Raw genomic sequence first — 9,773 nt, forward strand, 5'->3', positions numbered from 1 at the left:
TATTGCAGTAATTACAATATTTTAGTTCTAACACTAACGTACCGAACATTTTTGCTTATATTTATACCTGTTTGTTAACACAAGTAAACTATAAATCAAAATGAAATATTTTCTCGATTTTATCCCCGGTGTTTAACTGGGTGCCTACAGGATAAACAAGAATATTTGGTAGATACGCTATCTTGTTACTTTTTACATTATTCTCTATGGTAAAGTGACCATTCGTCCCGGATTGCGCGGGACTGTCCCGTTTTTAGACATGCAATCCCGGATTATTAGCGTCCCGGAAAATGTCCCGCATTTAAAGAAAAATGGATTTTTGAATTTTTTTTTTATATTTCTATTTCTAAATTTAAATTTCCGGTATTTTTTGCTGCTTTTCCAGAATTCCTCAAAAAGCAATGAAGCTGTCTCGTTAAGTTTTTAGGTTCAGATTATAAATTTCCGGCAATTCTTGCTACTGTTTATCGCCCGCCAAGAATTCCGCGAAAAACAATCAAGCCGTTTCGACCATATATCCCTACACATAGTCTTCAACAGATGCGCATTTACTCTCTATACTTTTCTTGCATCTTCGTTCTCTTGTGTGGTTGTGTCACTATTAGAACTGCGAAACCGAGCATTTTTTGAATTATAATTAATCGTGTCTTGCTTTTCCAATTCATATTTTTTGGTTCTTCAGAGGTGAGTAAAAGTTCTTTGATTTTCAAAAACCGTCACAATATACATATACTTGTACTTAGATTGGCTTTAATAACCATCGATATGCCTCCAAAACTCGCTCCAAAACGAAAATGTAAATTCACGGAAGATTTGAAAAAAAAGTATCATTTCACACAGTGAAACACAATCAAAGCTTTCGATCCATGAATTGTACGACAAAACTTGTACGAAAAATATATGAAAAAAAGTTTACATGTAAAAGAACAAAGTGTGAAGCAATAATAAAAAAAGTTTTGGCTCCATTGTGTAGAAATGAGTTAAACAATAAATTGTCACAGGTACACTCTATTTCAGTTTACTCAGATGCATCTAACCATCAAGCCATAAAATGTTTTCCTACTTTAGTAAGATTTTTTGATATAAATGATGGTATGCAAACTAAGTGATTAGACTTCGTGTCTTTGCCAGGAGAGACCTCAGAGCTAATTTTTACATCGCTATTAGAAACTCTTGAGAAGGATAATTTAGCAAGTAAACTTGTAGGATTTTGTGCCGATAATGCAAACACTAATTTTGGTGGTTTAAAAAGGAAAGGCACTAATAACATTTTTGCGAAACTAGAAAAAAAAAATCAAACGGAAAATAATTGGAGTTGGATGCGCAGCTCACATTATTCATAATGCAATTCAAACAGCCTGTGACCTATTGCCTGCAAATATTGAAAATATTATAGTGAATTTGTATAAGCATTTTAGTATATTTACTTTGAGGGTTGAGTCATTAAAAGAGTTTTGTGAAGAAGCAGAAACTGAATATCAAAAACTGTTGGGTTATAGTAAAACAAGATGGTTAGCTCTTTTGCCAGCGATAGAAAGAGTTTTAAAGCTATTTGAACCTTTAAAATCTTTTTTTTTTATCATTGGAGAAATGTCCTCAAGTTTTAAAAACCTTTTTTGAGACTCCATCATCAGAACTGTGGTTAAAATTTATACACAACCAGGCCTCCTTATTTTCGTCTTCAATTAAGTGTATTGAGGGCGATAACGTCACTTTGTCCGATCGTTCGTTTCATGTCATCAGGATAGGAGATTCAATTTCAATCACTTTAACCAAATCATTCGAATATATCACACTGGCGTATGTTCTACTAAAATATACGCAACACCACAAAACAATTTTATTTATAAAATTCATTTACAAATCTCTTTAGATACGTACTGCATTTTAAATGAACATTGCTTTTTCTTTCCTTCATTTTAGTTTAATGTAAGAACATAATTTTCTTTGCTTCAACCTTCGGTGAATCCTCCAGAACACTTTTATTTTTGAAATGAGGCTCGTTAATCGAAAACTCATACAATTTTTCTACACTTGACGTAAAATTGTTCTCTTGCGTTTGCTGGCTGTGGTTCGAATCAGTAAGTAACTTCGGCTGAAGTTTCTGTAAATCTTTTCTGATATATTCACTTAAACTTGTTGACAATATTTTGTTGATTTTAGCAGTCGTATCCCAATCATCTCTCAGTAAACTGCTTTCTGTAAAAACAACGTCCACTCCTAGCTCAGGATGTTTCCGCACTACACCTTGAAATTCCGACTCCCTACGCTTAACATCTGTGAAGTACAAAATTAGTGGGCTGAAAACTAAAACATATTGAGATCCAACACATACCTACTGAAGACTGATCTATTGCTATTTTAATTGGACGAACGCTCATTTTTCTTATTAAAGAGTTGACTTCAATTATTAACAAGCAGTGAAAAACGAGCATTAACACGTTTATGAAGGATTCCATTAAAAAATTTGGCGAAGAATAAATGTGAACCTGTACAGCGTTACACAAAATTTTGGTTAACTGCCGAAAGTCAAGAAACATCGCGAAAATTTTGAGCCATGACATTGAAGTTGGCAAAATGTCAATACTGACGTTTGGTTTCACGTAATTAGCCTACTAGGTTCTGACTAGTAGTGAAAGTACTACATGGTTGTTAGCGCCTTGGACGGCATCATACTACAGACCGTTTCGGACATCCTGGTCAATCCTCCTGCGGAACACAAGTACGAAACGATCAAAAACAAGATCATCGCAGAATTTACGGATTCACAGGAGACAGATTAAAAAGCTAATTAATGAACTGGAGCTATCAAGTTCAAAAAAATGTTGAGATTTATTGTACGCAATTGTAAGGATTTTACTAATCCGGCAACATTGAAAGTAATATTTTTTGCTTGGGTTCGATCAAAATTGGAATCTTGCACCCTGGCGTGGTTTCCGTATTACAACATTCAAATTCTATCATTGGAGAACATACAACGACAATTTTTGAAGTATTTATACTACAAAGAAGAAAAATGTTGAGTGGTGAGGAACTATCCCCAGAAATTACTGCTAGAAAAAATTAAAGTTTGTTCACTTCTTAATAGGCGTACTGTGAACGTCATTATATTTCTTTATAAGTTTGTTAACAATATGCTTGATTTCAAGGAGTTGGTAAGTAGTCTTAAATTTTATGTTCCCAGAATTAATAATAGGTATGCCGTCACATTATACTGCAATACTCCAAGGACAAATATTGGCAGGAAGGCACCCATATATATAATAAATTATTATTTAAGCCAAATATAACGAGAATGTGAAGTCGACCTATTTAACTGCAGCTTAAGTAAATTAAAGTCAACAGTTTTAAATATACTTAATTAGGGTTGGCGTTCCAGGCAGTGCCAAGCTTCATAACATTTAGTATAGGGTTTGATTCTTAATAATAATATCATTAATAATAATAATAATCATAACATAACGAAGCATGGTGGTTCAATTATATTATCCAGAAGTGATATACACTGCTCAAATAACAACTAGTTCAACTCTCAGTCGAAAATCAGTGTGAAATATCGGCCGTAAGTGTTTATAAGGTAGATATTATCTTCATAAATATCTATAGACCGCCTTGTGGTAATTTGGCTACATTTTTGGATATATTATCTGAGATATTTAATATTATTAACGCACGTGAAAAAAACACTATCATTGCACGTGACTATAATATCAATTTGTTAGAGAGAACGCTCAAAAACACTGTTATGCGATCACATGAGTAGCTACGGTCTAAATTATATAGTCCATTTTGCTACTAAAAATTACTCATGTTTAGACAACATATTTTGCAATATTAGTCAGAATTTTTATGATGTGAAACCATTACGTGCGCACTTATCTAATCATCAGACTGTTATAAAATTAGAATTAAAACAAATCTCACAGGTAAATAACAACTTATTTATGTTGAGAACGATTAGATATTCTATGTCCATGTTAACCAAATTTCAATTTTATAATTTACTAGCTGACCCCGTGAACTCCGTTTCACCTACAATTTAATTTTGAATCTGCAAAATCGAATGCTTTGAAATCTTGCAGATGTTTTAAACATATGATAAGCATAATAAATTTGTATTCAAAATATATTTACTTATCCCCTCCAAAAAATTGATGACGTCAGCCCAAAACTTTGCCAAATGAATCCTATCTAAAATGTCCAAAATAGGATGAGACTATACTTGTGATTTATCATTCCATTCATATTTTTTAGTTTTGCTTATAGGGGGTGTCTCAAAAAAATTAATCACTGAGTCAATTTATTTTATTGATTGAATCAAGAATTGCAAAACTGAATTTTGAAATATTGCAGACGTTTTGAAGTTACTGTTTGACATTGTGGGTTTTCAATCAAAATATATCTGTTTATCAAGCCCAAAAACTTAAAGACGTCATCTCAAGATTTTGCCGAATAAATCCTATCTAAAATGTGGAAAATATCATCAGTATATTTTCGTAATTTATCACTGCATTCATATTTTTTAGATTTGCTTTTACAGTGACTCAAAAAAATATATGGATCAGTCAATTTATTTTAGTGAATAACTCAAGAGTTGCAAAAATGAATACTTTGAGATCTTGCAGACGTTTTAAAGTTATTGTAAGCATGGTAAATAGTTCAGAATAATTATTTATTCCCCCCAAAAAATTGATGGAATGGCTCACTCGATTTTCGCAGATAATTTTGGGAATACAATACAGTTATTTTTAGTATTACACTGCACCAATCCAAGGTGGTATATCTACGTGTTGATAGTAAATGTTGATTAGGTCATCACAAAATTGTGTGAAGAAAATACTCAACTCGAAAATGCTGAATATGTTTCATTATACTTTTGGTGCAAAGGAAGTTCTGTCAAAACAACGTTCGATCAATTTTTTGACAATGGTTGATATAAATAAAACTCAGTAGATGTTCATACTCGAAATACGAAGTATCTACTCGAATATCAAATCAAAATATTTCTAGTTTTTCTAGATGATACTAATACTTCAGTAAGTAACAGTTGATGCTCAAGTAGCATCTCGATACAACAAAAAAGGACAACAGTGACAGTGTTCAACCATCAAGGCAAAAATCGAGTCACCAAAATATAAGTTAGTATGGGGTAGACACCTTGAGATGGGAATCTCTATGGCCAGTGTTAGAAAAAATGCACTGCACAATTTATGAATAAATAAAAGTTAATTACATGAAAAGTTTTCGATATTCCTGCTCCTAATGTGTTTTTCAAACTGAATGCACCTTTTGACGACGTTTCACATTCATGAAAGTCACCATGTTTAGTTAAAATTCACTCTTACAACGATCCTACTGGTTTTCTAAGCTACTTTACAGACAGCTCAGTTATTTGCCACGCCGATGCTTACATCTAGATTAAATGCTCGCAAAACGCGTAGATGTTCAGTTTGTGTCCGGGGAGATACAATGTTTCCCAGTAGGTACTCAGTACATAGAGTAGATGCTCAGGTATATAAGAGTAATAAATAATGAAGTAGGTACTTCGTACTTCGAATATGAGTATCTACTCAGTTTTATTCATACCACCCAATGTCTCGCTTCAATGTTTGATTATGTTGATTATGAGCATAACGCTGATCAACTTCCATATCCGAATTACCCATGAAATAAATCAATGCGGTTTGCACCTGAGGTAGTTCGTCGCACATTTGATTCGTGGACCTATGTGAGGTTCTCGTCTTCTCGGCATTTTAATGAACTTCATAAAACGACACAGAATTATTTTCACAGTCAATCAAATCTGTAAATTTTGTCTTGAGAATTTTAAAATATTGAAAACTTCAAATTAAATCCTCGAATAACGGTAAAGTTTGAGGTTTTGTCAAAACCAACAAAGTGAATATAGGTAAATAGATTGCCAGATCAAAATGAATAAGAAACTTTCGCAATATGTAATTAAATTTAACCAAGACTTTTCTTAAAATAAACGACGTTTTTTTTTACGAAAAAACAAAGAACGATTTCAAATGCAATATATGTACTTTTCACAATCACACGGAAGAATTAGTTTTGTATGACACGTCAGTTAGACGACAGGTCCGTCAGAGACGCCAACTATTGACAGTAATTCGAAGTGGCGATTCCCATACAAAATGTTTAGAATTTTTTAATTTTTTACTGTTCTTTTAAGTTATCCTTAGTTTTTTTATTTATAAAGCATCCCCGTAATATAAAAAATGTTTCAAATCGGTCAAGCCGTTTTTGAGTCTTAGCGTGACTAATAGGAACAGCAATTGATTTTTATTTTATAGATGATTAATAAATGGGGGTTGGTGGTAGAAAGGTGAAAATTTAGGGTTGTGTGTATTTTTTGATGTCAAATCTTAAAAAAATAAAAATAAAAAAATTTGTCAAAAAAATAGACAAAAATTTTTTAGGGTGGGCCACCCTTATCACTTAGGGGTTTAAAAAATAGTTTACAACCTATTGTCAGACCTACCGAATAGACATAAAAAATTTCATACAAATCGGTCTACCCATTTCGGAGAAGTTCGGTTACAAACATTGTGACGCGAGAATTTTATACATAATGCATTATTATTTTAGAACAAATTTCATTACCATAAAAAAGGTTATACTGACTCGACCTTAAAAGATAGACATATGCTGTCGCGGACTTTTCTTTAGAACTTTTAGAGGGGAACAATTTCGTTATACATGATTTTTACGTAACTTTAACCGTTTAAGCAGCGTAAGCAACGGAAGATGTCAAAGGAGGAATAATTTTCCCGTTTTTCCGAATTTTTCATTGCTACTTCGCTCCTAATGATCGTAGCGTAATTTTATATAGCCTATATGTAGATATGATACATGGACTATCCAACACAAAAAGATTTTTTGAATTTGAACCAGTAGTTTCTGAGATTAGCGTGTTCAAATAAACAACAGCTTCAGCTTTATTATATAAGTATAGATTAGCAAACGTTGATTGGAGTTTTACAAAGAACAATAACTTGGATATTAATTCTAAATTCGCACTTTTCATTTAAACAATCCAGTGTTATGCCGATTTCGATCAATATTTCACAAAAGTGACAGCTCACGTTAAACCGACTAAACCAAATTGTAATATTAAAAATCCTGTTAAGTTTTTTACAACAAAATATTTCCATGCCAAACAGCAAAATGTTTAGATTTAATAAAGTATCCTGTGTGACAGTGAGAGATATTATAGATAGTTTAAAACGAAACAACTCAAATGTTTGTTGAATTTGTGGAAAATTTCAGTATTTCCGATATCTTGGTTATGTTATTGAATGCGTTTTGCAAGAATTTCATTTATTTCTTTCTCTCTCGTTTTAGAATACGAAATTTTAGTTTGAAATCAACCTGTATAAGTTCATTTATAAGTTTACATTTTTAGAATTATTATTATTTATAAGTTAGATAGAAGACACAATTTGGAAATACTTTTAATTTTTAATTTGTAACTCAAAAACATACTGCCACCGCTGTAGGAAAATCTGAAACAGATTTCTATGACGAATCTGCGGGGCATTTATTTCAGCCAACATAGGGTAAGCGGCACAGTTGTTGGCCCCTTTACAGTTATTGGCACGCTAGACTTTTAAATTAAATATTAAGAACTGCAGCTCTGTTACATTGTTTTTCTTTTGGTGATCTAAACATAGTAATCTTCTTGGTGTCTAGTAAAATTTTCAACCTTGCAGTTGGTATTCTGTTAATTTAGGCGCCAAATGAATGTGTCAGTGTTCGTGAAGTGTTGAATTTTAGGACTTGTTTCCCAAACACGGTAAGAATGTCATGAAAATGTTACACGTTAAATCGGTATTTTGGCACTAGTTCTGCTTAAACCCAATTCGCTTAAAATGGTTTATTATTTTATTTATGATCCCATAACCTTAAAATATTTAGTCTAGTTGATAAATAATGGAAGGCCAATTACAGGTTGTCGCAATTATCATGATTTACAGTTATTGGCCGGTAGGTTGTGAATTTTGCAAAAGTAGTTTTATGTATACTTACATACGGTCTAAAGTCAATATATTCTATAAAATATATTCCTTATTCCATTTTGAAGCAGTTTTACAATTGTGGGCCTCCGGCCAATTACTATAGAATTTGATGGGCCAATAACTAGTATGCACTATTTTATTGTATTTCAGACACTTCATTGTCATGCCGAAAGTTAAAGAAGGTGTACAATACAAAAAAAATTATTCTGAAGATAGTCTTCTAAACGCTCTTCAAGCTGTAAAAAATGGAATGCCGAAACGAACTGCATGTAAGAGATTTGGCGTGCCTCGTGCGACACTCCAGTTTCGATTATCAGAAAAATTTCGAAAAGTATCACATGGACCTTCTACAATTTTGACTGTTGAAGAAGAGGCTACTCTTGTTTCTTGGATCAATGAATGTCAAAGAAAATGATTCCCTCGACGCAAGGAAGTTATTCAGGCGTCTGTTAAACAGTTTTTAGAAGACCATCCTCGGTCAAACCCCTTTCGGGATAACATGCCTGGAGAAGGTTGGTACCGGACTTTTATGCATCGTCATCCAAATATCTCTACAAGAAAATCAGAAGCCGTAACTGCTGCGTCTGCAGTAATAAGTGAAAATGATATCAGACAATGGTTTCGGCAGATTTTAGAATATTTGGAATCTAAAAATTGTTCAGATATTTTACATCCAGAGCGAATATTTAATGATGAAACGAATTTCCAACTCTGTCCACAAATCAAAAAAGTCCTTGCGCCTAGAGGAACTCGCAACGTTTATGAAATTGATCAGGAACAAGCAAAAGCGGCTCTCACTGTAATGTTTAGTTTTAGTGCAAGTGGAGTCACCACACCGCCCATGATTATTTATCCGTATAAACGCCTTCCTAGCGAGATTACAAAATCGGTACCTGAAGACTGGGACATCGCCTGCAGCGACACAGGATAGATGAAAAAAGAAATCTTTTATGAATACATAGGAAAATTTTTTATCCATATTTAAAACAAAACAATATTCAGTTTCCTGTGATTTTATACGTAGACGGCCACACAACGCATCTTGACAGAAAGTTAAGTGAGTTGTGTACCAGATTAGAAATAATATTAATTTCCCTATACCCCAATGCGACACGACTGCTTCAACCTGCTGACGTTTCAGCATTTTACCAACTGTGGAAAGAATATCAAATGACGAATCAAAGGACTCAAGTGAACGAGGAAGAAAATACTACCTTACCTAAACCATCAGAAGTAGAATCAGAATTGGTTAGTGAAAAGGAAGCAGACAACGCAATTTTGTTTGACATACTAAATTTACCAATTGATTTCAATCTAACTGCAAATGAAGAAGCTCTTAACGTGGATTTAGAGGTCTATGCAAATAAACCCGAAGAACAAGTTACCTCAAATTAATTCAGTTCAACTAGCGTACGCCCAAGCATTTTATCTACTGCTGATGAAAACTGGAACTACCTTCAATCTGTACAACTTCGAGGTTTAGATCAAGATTTGGAAAATGTGAACATTACGGCACCAGAGCCACCGGCGATATGCTCAACTGAAACAAATGACAACAAGCGTCACAAAAATGTTTCTGCGACCGACACTAAAAACAAAGAAGAAATAAATTGTACCAGCAAAGTGCAAGATACAGTTCAGCATAATAAAATGGAGAGTATTCTAACACAGTCATTCGAAGAAAACTTATTCTGGCCGAAAACTCCAGAAAGGAAAAACAAAAGAAATGTGGAA

At 33.2% G+C, this 9,773-nt stretch overlaps 1 long non-coding RNA gene across 1 annotated transcript; it reads right to left on the bottom strand.

Moving 5' to 3' along the window:
• Positions 1–1,827: 1,827 nt before the first annotated feature.
• On the bottom strand, positions 1,828–3,026 carry LOC135129581 (uncharacterized). Its single transcript, XR_010280608.1, has 2 exons — positions 2,336–3,026; positions 1,828–2,277 (listed from the first exon to the last, which is right to left on the bottom strand). It is a non-coding gene; the product is annotated as an uncharacterized LOC135129581 (long non-coding RNA).
• Between the last annotated feature and the right edge of the window lie 6,747 nt (positions 3,027–9,773).

The sequence above is a fragment of the Zophobas morio genome, unplaced genomic scaffold (genome assembly GCF_036711695.1).
Source record: "Zophobas morio isolate AGI-343-1 ecotype UQ-CSIRO unplaced genomic scaffold, CSIRO_AGI_Zmor_V1 ptg000016l, whole genome shotgun sequence".
Lineage (NCBI taxonomy): Eukaryota > Metazoa > Arthropoda > Insecta > Coleoptera > Tenebrionidae > Zophobas > Zophobas morio.